This window comes from Arvicanthis niloticus (genome assembly GCF_011762505.2).
Source record: "Arvicanthis niloticus isolate mArvNil1 chromosome Y unlocalized genomic scaffold, mArvNil1.pat.X SUPER_Y_unloc_19, whole genome shotgun sequence".
In the NCBI taxonomy this organism is placed as follows: domain Eukaryota; kingdom Metazoa; phylum Chordata; class Mammalia; order Rodentia; family Muridae; genus Arvicanthis; species Arvicanthis niloticus.
Window position 1 is genome coordinate 119,279 of NW_023045010.1, and position 9,907 is coordinate 129,185.

Genomic DNA, 9,907 nt, shown 5'->3' on the forward strand with positions numbered 1-9,907 from the left:
TCCCTTCCACACCACAGAAAAGCTGCAAAACCCTCTAGATAGTAGAAACTGTGGAGGAAGCCCTAGCTTCCTTAACCACATAGTCACCTTGTTGATGAAACAAAACCCACAAAACTACAGAATCAAAACCTAGCAAATGCAGACAGGCAAATGTCAGCAGACAGAACAGACAAACTTCAGTATTTAGAATAGAGACTTCAAGTGTTTTTATAATCCAAATTGCAGCCTGTGGAGCAAGTAGGTGAGAGAGGAGCTGAAAATTCATCTGTCTAGGCATGGTGTATGACTGCAGCAAGGAAATAAGCTCTAGGTTTTAGGAGAGGGCTGATATCATGGGGTGGTTTAAACCTGAGCCTCTGGATCTTCTAGGCAAAACTTTGTGGAGTCCTCTTACACAGTGAATTTCCCAGGACAGGTGATGTGGTTTATCTGGCTTAGTGCTGCTATTCTATTCCACATTCCTCATCTACTGAGAGTTGTTGTCCAACAAGTGCATTCTTCTGGATTTAGGAGAACCAAGACAATACTTTGACTTATGACCTGGACCTCCTGTGAATCTCTACTGATTCATGAGATCACAGGGAAAAGGATAAAAGACAGTTTCTTGACAGCAGAAGCTTTATCTGTACTCCAAAGCTCTCCAGGATCTCAGAACTAATGAACAAAGAAATATTAGTCATCTTAAACTCAGCCTGAAGCCTCCTCCTGAGCAGCTGTGAGACAAGCCCCACCTAATAGGTTTCACAGTCCTGTCCATTTACTTGGTGCAGTTGAATCTTCTCTCTTGGTTCCCTCATCTAATCATTGTACTTTCTTCTCTCAGTAACAGTCCTTTCCAGACTCTCAGTCACCCAGATAATTCTCAGATATCTGCCTGACTCTGCCATTTTCTCCCATCTGTCACCTAGAAGAGTGGTTCTCAACCCTCTGGGTTTTGACTTCTTTGGGATTAGAACAACACTTTCACAGGGGCTATTTAAGAACATGTGCATGTAAGATATTTACATTATCACTCACAACATTAGCAAAATTACAAAAATAATTTTATGGTTGGGGATCACTATGATATTAAGAAGGTTGAGAATCACTGACCTAGGACATGCCTGTTTGTCTCTTCTCCTGTCATGCATGAAGGAAAAGGTAAAGAGTAAATGAATGAGAGATAAAGGCAAAAATGAGTAGATTTTATATTGTCTCATCAGCCCATGTTCATCTTAGGCCTGACAACAAGACATTAGGGAAGATTTACTAGCTAGTTGCTCACTTCATCAGCAAGAACCCATTGGAAAGTCTCTGCACATTGGGTTCCAGGATTGCTGTGGTTTAGGTTCAGCCTGCGATACTACATAGCATGGTCTCAGGCTCAAACCAAAGGGCTAATTGCTTTTTAAGCCCAGAATATAAATTAAATTTCATCTTCACAACAACTTCCCATAGCTTGTGGTGTCCAAGAACACACAGTGTGTGCTTTCTGTGCTTATTTTAAAGTTGGAGTCTTGACAAATCCCAACACATGGACCAGGAACTCAAGACAAGCACAGATAAAGAAGGTTCCCATTGTTTCTTGATGCTCACAGATTCTTCTGTTCTTGCCTACCATACCATACCATCATACTACCATACCAACACAGACTACCACAGCATACCACTGCACAGCACATCATAGCACAGCACACTACAGAACACCATACCACACCACACCACACCACACCACACCACACCACACCACACCACACCACACCACATATAAGCCATTGGGTGGGTATCAGCAATGGTTCCAGCTTAGTAAGTATCTCCAGGCACTTTGAAGTTCAAGATGTGTTTAGAGGGGGCAGTAGAGCCAAAGATACTCTGGACACAAGAGTCCCAAGCAAGATAGGAAGTGGTCAGACTCATTTCTGGTCATCTTTTGCCCCTTCGTGTACAGTATAGGAATTGCAGCTCTTCAGTGGCCTCCCTTGTGACCTTTCAAGTTAATATTTCCCATGTGTTCTGTTCTCAGCCTTTTCAGACATTATGTTCTCTTACCACAGTCAGTCTTTTGCCCTCCTTGCCTGTGCTCCAGTTGAGGAACAAGTAGCCAGTATTGGATAAATCCATTTGTCTACTCTCAGAGTCTCCATACAAAGAAAAATAAGCACAAATGTTGATGAACAAATCACATAGCTTATAAGCTCACAAGCTTCAGTAGTCTCACTTACTCTTCCTTGTTCAGGAGGTTCATGCGTTGAGTCTTTACAGTCTCATGCTCAGACTTCCTGGTAGTTCTCCTCAAGCTCCCTGTGCCTTGTATTCCTTATGTTCAATTTAGAAGTCAGAAGTATGTGGCAGGAGTTGCTTCAGAATCTCTTCAGCAGAACTTTTTTTGGCCACCTTCTGTACTCAATCCTTCCTCATGCTAAAAGAAGTTTACTTCCTAACAGTGAGTGATATCTTTAGGTACATTCTGGTTCTCACTCCATTCTGTGTAAGTCCCTCGGCAGCACCATAATCCACCTTTCTATTTTACCAGTTCCAATCAGCATGCAAGCATGGTGTTCATGTCCCTTAAGTTAAAATACATCATTCTTTGATATCCATGTGTTCTCGTCTAGCAAGACAGTTCTCTACTCAATTTATGATCCCTTGTCTTTATTCATTCATCTCTCTCTCTCCCTGCTCACAATACTCTTTAAGACACAAATGTGCAGCCTCTATGCCTACAACTTTATGGAACCAGGTTGTACCAAAGAAAATAAAAACCAGAAGGTTGTCAAATCCCCCATTTACTCCCAATGCTGATTCCTTTGCTAACCATTTCCCTTTTGCCTCCTCTCCCTAAGAACCTTCTCCTTGTTACTCTTGCTTGCTGACTATTCCTCTCTATATTAAAGGGATTAATTCTTGGAACTTAGTTTTATCTAATTTCTTTATACCATAGGTGATCTCTCTGTCTCTTTCTTTCCCTATCTCTGTCTCTCTCTGTCTCTGTGTCTCTGTCTCTGTCTCTGTCTCTCTCTCTCTCTCTCTCTCTCTCTCTCTCTCTCTCTCTCTCTCTCTCTCTCTCTCTCCTCTCCTATTTACCTAATATGTAATTCTATGACTTATGGCTACTTATTTTTACCCTAAAATACAGATACCAGACTGGCCTTTTAGCTGTAACATGCATTGAAGAAAAATTTAAAACCCTCCATTTTCCTGCATGTTTTTACAAATAGAACTGCCATCTTTCAGGTGACATTATCTAGAAATGTGGTGTCATTGTTTAATAGTATCTTCACAATATTTCTGTGTGAAGTACTCAGATCCAGTATATCAGAAGTAGGCTTCTGTATTTATACAACCTTCTTACATGGAAGTAATAGAAGATTTGATATGAGAAAGGAGAAACTCAAAGTTGGCCTTGAAGTGTTTTCTGGAAACACAATAAAAAAATTCCCATGTCTTCTTTCACTGTTTTTTTCAATCTCATACAATCTGTCAGCTGTAACAAAAATCCAATGCTCCATCTCATCTGCTCCAAATGGTTCACTGACATTCTAATTAGGTATTATGCCCCATGGCTTATAAAATCTTATATTTACTTTTTAAATTTCAAATTATTTTTTAATTTAAAAGGATGAAATCTGTTTTGAATGTAAAACAAATTCAGAATTTGCTACACCTTCAATTAAGTAATTGGAAGCACAATTAGCTCCTGGCTGTTTATTCTGAAATAACAACTGCTTGCCTGTGTCAGTAATTATTCATACATAAAATTTTGCACTTTTGAACTTTGGCAAATCATTAAATCATGCAGTTAAATTATGCACCACTATTAGACATAGAAGAACAAAACACAAATAGAGAAACCTGAAAAGGGAACTCTTATAAAGGATGGGCAGCTGTCTCATGTCTTTTCAGTGAATTTTTATACTTAAGGTGAGAGATTTGTTGAGAAGAAATTTCTCTGCCTGTACTGTTGTTCCCAGAAATCCTTAGGATGCATGGCAGAGTTGAAGGTCTTTGAAAAACCCATAGATTTCTCTCTGAAAAATCACAAATGGGGGGAGGGATTATGAACCAGACCCTTGGATCTCCCCATCTTCAAGGGAGATTTAATTTAACATTTCTGGTGATAAGGAGAAGCATGTTGAATGTTTTTTCTTCATCTTTATTATCTCCTGCTGCAATCCCCACAGTCAAATACAAAATGCAATCTTCCCACAGAAAGGCCTACAGCAGGTTTCTGGGCATTGGTTGTATACTCTATGATTGTCTTTCATTTTTACTTTTAGTAGATTCTTTTATAGAGTCCATTAAAAATTTAAAATTTGTATGTATTAATGTGTGTGTATTTATGTGTGTGCACATGAACACATACATGCATATCAAGGTGTGCTTTGGGAGATCACAGGATAATTTGACAGTTGATTCTCTTTATCCACTCTGTGGTTTTCAGGCATTGAACTGATTAGTGTTGGCTATAAGTACCTTTACCCACAGAATCATTGTGTTGACTTTAGGACATTTTTGAGACAGGGTTTCTTCTTGTCTCCATAGCTCTGAGGATAATCTTGAGCTTTTTCCTGTTGCCTGTACCTCCCAGGTGTTTGGATTATTATAGGCATGTATGCCTCTTTTGGTTTATGTGGTCCCAAAAATAGAACCCCAGTCTTTGTGCATACTAGGTAATCATTCTGCCAACTGACCTACATCCTAAGCCCAATCCCAAAAGACTTTCTATGTTTTTGGTTGTTCCTGAAAAAGTGCCTGAGTCGAGTCATCTCAGGAACAATCTCCATCTTGCTGACAGGGTCAAAACTGAGTTCATGCTTCCAAGCTCTTGCACCAACTCCTATCCTGCTTCTTTAGGTGTTTCATGTTTGGCTGTCAACTAGCAAAGAATGTGAAGAGTGAAGTGTCCTGCTATCTAAACTAAGACACCCAAGTTGTAAATGTATTGCCTGTTATGACTTAATTGACTACAGGTAGTCGTTCCGTTCCTTTGTTACTGGACCAAATGTTCACCAGAAGGACCAAAAGTCCACTAGATGAACCACTAATACTATTAATCAAGGATCTGAAAAGCATGTGATGCAGATAAGGGTTAGTCACCAATGCTTACATCCTTGTTCAACTCCGTGTGTCAAAATATGAGTGGACAATGCTACAGCCCACCCACTCCTCCTGGCTTTGTGATCTCATCCTTTAAAAATAATGTACAATTTCCCTTCAGAGTCACAGGTCAGCTCCTGAATCTGTTCTGTGACCCTTATGGATCAGTAGGGGCCTGAGTACAATAAAAAATTGCCATCTGTATACTTATTATGATGAATAGTCAAAGGCCCAGCACCTGACTCTGTGCTGTTGTCCCTGACTGGTCAATTTTTCCTACCTAATCCAAATAAAGATCTTGCTTTGCCCGACTCTTGTGACTATTCAGGTTGTTTTGATTTTTTGAACCCCAAAACTTTTAGTTATCAAATCCATTTTTTAATCATATTATCTTAGGTGATTATACTAAAAATGACCTCTTTCAAATAATGCTAAGTAAAATCTTGAGAAAGAGAACTGTTTTGAGTTGGTTCTAACCATGGGAATATGTACACACACACACACACACACACACACACACACACACATTCACATCAGAGAAAAAGAGAAGAAGAGGGGAAGAGGGAGGGGTAGAGAGGGAGGGAGGGTTAGAGAGAGAGGGAAAGAGAGATGGGGAGAAGAAAAGTGGAGTGGGAGGGAGGGAGAGAGGGAAACAGAGAGGGGGAAGGAAAAAGGAAAGAGAGAGAGTGAGAGACAGAGAGAGAGAAAGAGAGAAAGAGAGAGAGAGCACATTTTTGTGGCTGATGGTCATTGTTAGTCTTACAAGATAAGACCCTTTTTCTAATTTTTTTTTCACCAAGCTATATAGGACACACACAGCATCTAGAATCTTTACTTTTGTCTGTACTCCTGGGTTAGCAATTGAGGCAACTATAGACTTGATAGATTTATATGAAATGCATATAGATATAAAGGTATATACTTTCAAGATTCATCAGTTGATGTGTAAAATTTCAAAGTTAATTAAGATAACTCTATTTCCCTGTATGAGTTTATCTCTCATAAACAGACCTGATTGAGTATGTAGTTTAGTTGGAAGTGTTTGTTGAGCATGGGAAAAGTCCTGCATTCCATTTCCTATACCACTCACCAAAAACAAAACTAAATAAAACAGACAACAGGGAGTAGATTTGTTCAAAATGCATATCACTATCTAGCAATATGTGAAACTTGGAGACTTTTGATAGAAGTTCATTTCATACATTAATATATTTCATGTATTTTTTGTTTTGTTTTATGATTTAAGACTGAGTCTCAGGTAGTTCCAGTTGGCTTTGAACTTGCTATATAATTGAGGATTGCCTTCCCTCTTAATCCTTCTGTATACAGGTCCCAGAGAGGTGCACATGCTGTTTTGAATTTCTTATCAATGTATAAAGGAACCTCATGGTCTGGACCTGATTGGAGAGACTTTTACTGAAGGGTAATGGCTTGTCACAAATAGCTTTTTAGTCTGCGTTGAAGAAACAAAAGTTTTCATTTCATATCACTTGTATAAACTATTTTTGTAGCTAGAGAAATCAATTGATGTTTGATATTCGTTATCTTGATTTTCTGTTCCTAAACCTTGAAAGTCATGCTGCCTGCTTTTTTCCCCTAGAATTAATTCAACACTATGATTCCCAGGAATACCTTTCATTATTTAATTAGGAGAATTCTGTATTATTATATGTCTTTTTTACTTATTTTGTAAGTGGTGTGTGTGTGTGTGTGTGTGTGTGTGTGTGTGTGTGAGAGAGAGAGAGAGAGAGAGAGAGAACATTTGTGCACACATGTGCAGACCATTCATATGTATGAAGTTTCGAAGACAGCTTTTGAGATTTTTCTCCTCCTATTTTGTGCTTCTTGGCATTGGTTTCAGATTATCAGGATGGACAGAAAGTACCTTTAAGTACTAAGTCAGCAGAATGATGGATCTGGTTTTCACATACATATTATTATCCTGTATCTCTTCATTGGTGTACTGAGTCTACAGATGTTGAAAGATATCAATGACCAGTGTGTATTTCCTGTTATTTTAATGTCAGGAGTGTTAGTGTGTGTGTGTGTGTGTGTGTGTGTGTGTGTGTGTGTGTGTGTGTGTGTACTGTGTACTTCTCTTGGTTTTGTGGGTATGGAATTACTTATATCTTGTGTTTTCTTGGATGTAGTTTTCCTCCTTGGTTTAGAGGTTACCTTCTAGTATTAACTGTTTGGATGGATTTGTTGATAAATATTGTTTGAATTTGGATTTGTCTTGAAATATCTTGTTTTCATCATTTATTTTGCCTGATTTTTTGGGGGGGTATCTGTCTAGGACCTTCTAGATTTTACAGTCTCTGTTGAGAATTGAAGTTTGTAATTCTGATAGGTCTGCCTTTGTATGTTACCTGCCCCATTTTCCTTGCTGCTTTTAATATTCTTTCTTTGCACTGTAGGTTTTGTGTTTTGATTATTATGTGGAAAGAGGATTTTCTTTACTGGTTCAGTATAATTGTTGTTCTTTACGATTCTTGTATGCTTATAGGCATTGCTTTCTTTAGGCTGGGAAAGATTTCTCTAGGATTCTGTTGAGAAAATTTTCTGGGCCTTAGAGCTGGGACTCTTCACATTCTTCTATTCCTATCATTCTTAGCTTAGGTCTTTTCATAATATCACAGATTTCCTTGCTGTTTTGTGTCAGGAATTTTTTAGATTGAACATTTACTTTGACTGATTATCAATTTCTTCTATTGTATCTTCTATGCCTGAGATTCCCTCTTCCATCTCTTGTATTGTGTTGGTGATGTTTTTATTTGTTCTTGTTCCTGCTCTCTTGCCCACGTTTCCATCTCTATGATTACCTTTATTTGTGTTTAGTTTATTGCTAAACTAAAATTCCTCTATTTTTATTTATTGTTTCTATTGTCACTTTCAGGTGTTGCAGGTCTTGATTTATTTTTTGCCAGTTAAAATATACTTTCCTGTATAACTTTAAGAAATTTGTTTGTTTCCTCTTTAAAGATTTCAACCTTTTTATTGTATTTTCATGTATTTCATTTTTATTTATTTATTTTATATTTTATTTACATTTCAAATGCCATCCCCTTTTCCCATTTCCTTTCCCTAGAAAACCACTATCCCATGCCGTCTTTTCCTTTTTGCTTTTATACATTTTTTAAAATGTTAATCAAAGCCTTTATAAGTTTGGTAATGCTCAATCAGAAGTGTAGATACTGGCATTTGTGGGAATTTAACCACAAGGCTCTACATATGATTACATTGGACTTTGGAAATCTTACTAATATCAAGAAGTTAACATATCAGGTAGAATAATCAGAATGCCAGTACACAGTGCTGTGAACTCCAACTGAACTATTTCAATTAAAATTGAGTATGCTTGGGATCTTACGATATTACCTAATTTTATGCAGCCCATTGTTCTTATTTTTACTTCTGTAGCTATTATGGTTTGCTGGATCAGAGCCCCATATTCTGATTTTATGATTGTGTGCTATAACACTTCCATCTTGTGTCTGTTTCTAAATATTATTTGCACAGTTTTGGCTGGGAGCTGGAACCATGTGGTGGACCTTTATGGAGAAAGTACCCTTGATTTTCCACCAACGTTTCCTGTTGGAAAAAATGATCTGATAAGAAGGCACAAAACCCATGTGTTCCCATTGGGAATGCTGACAGCTGTTCTTTCAGCCATCAACATCATTATGCTGTTGTGTGAGATGTGCTTAATTAGACCAAAGAGCAGAGTTAAGCCTGTGGCTGCCATGAAGCATCTCCATCAGAAGACTTGAGCTGAGGGATTTGTCTCAGCAACACCTGCCTGAAGATTCCTGGAAGTTACTTCCTACATTCACATAAACCTACTAAAATTACCTACTCATTTAAATTAAAACTTTCACTTGAATATCCTGAGGCTGATGGATCATGTCATTATAGCCTCTTGTACTCTGCAAACACACTTATGTCTTTAAATGTCTTAGCTACCAGATATCTATAGGGCAAGATCACATAAAAGAGTACTTCTGACAAACAAATGAAAAAAGTTTACACAGAGTCTAAGCTGTATAGATTCATATAACCAATTCCAAGGTTAAGGGAAATTAATAAATTTCTTTGTGCTAAACAGAAAAGCAACCATAGGGAAGCTACCACAGGAAACAAATGTGGAGTCCTTGTGGATAATACAGCCTGTGAGCTTTTGCATTTCTGATTGGGTTGTGCATGCACATATGTGTATGCTCTCACAAAAGGAAACTTTTCTAATTAAAATTATTGAGCTTATTACAATTTTTACTCATGCAATTGGGAGCTATGCTACACTAAGGAGATTCTGAGAAAAACTGATAGACAAATAAAACCACACAGAATCTTCCATTTTGTAAAATTGTGTTTATCCTGAAACAATGTCAAGGTCTCATGATAAAAATTTTTAAACATGGGCAGGAATTTAATAAATGTTAATCAAAATATTATGCTTTTCAGCAGGTCTAGTCACTCATCATTTGTTCTCACACAATGGCTGGGAAATAATTCAGCACTCAGGGAAGGGGCAATTTCTTTATTTTCAAGAAATCATTAAAGTTTATTATATATATATATATATATATATATATATATATATATATATATATGCATATATATATGTATGTATACATATATATATGCATATATGTATATATATACATATATATATGTATGTGTGTTTGCGTGTTTTTGTGTGAATACACACATATACATTTGAGAAACACTTCTAAATTACATTGAAGCCCACTGTGATTGGATATCTTCTACTATCAATGCAATATGGGAGACTCCTTAAAATAGCAGAATTTCTTCTTCACTGAGATTCTTT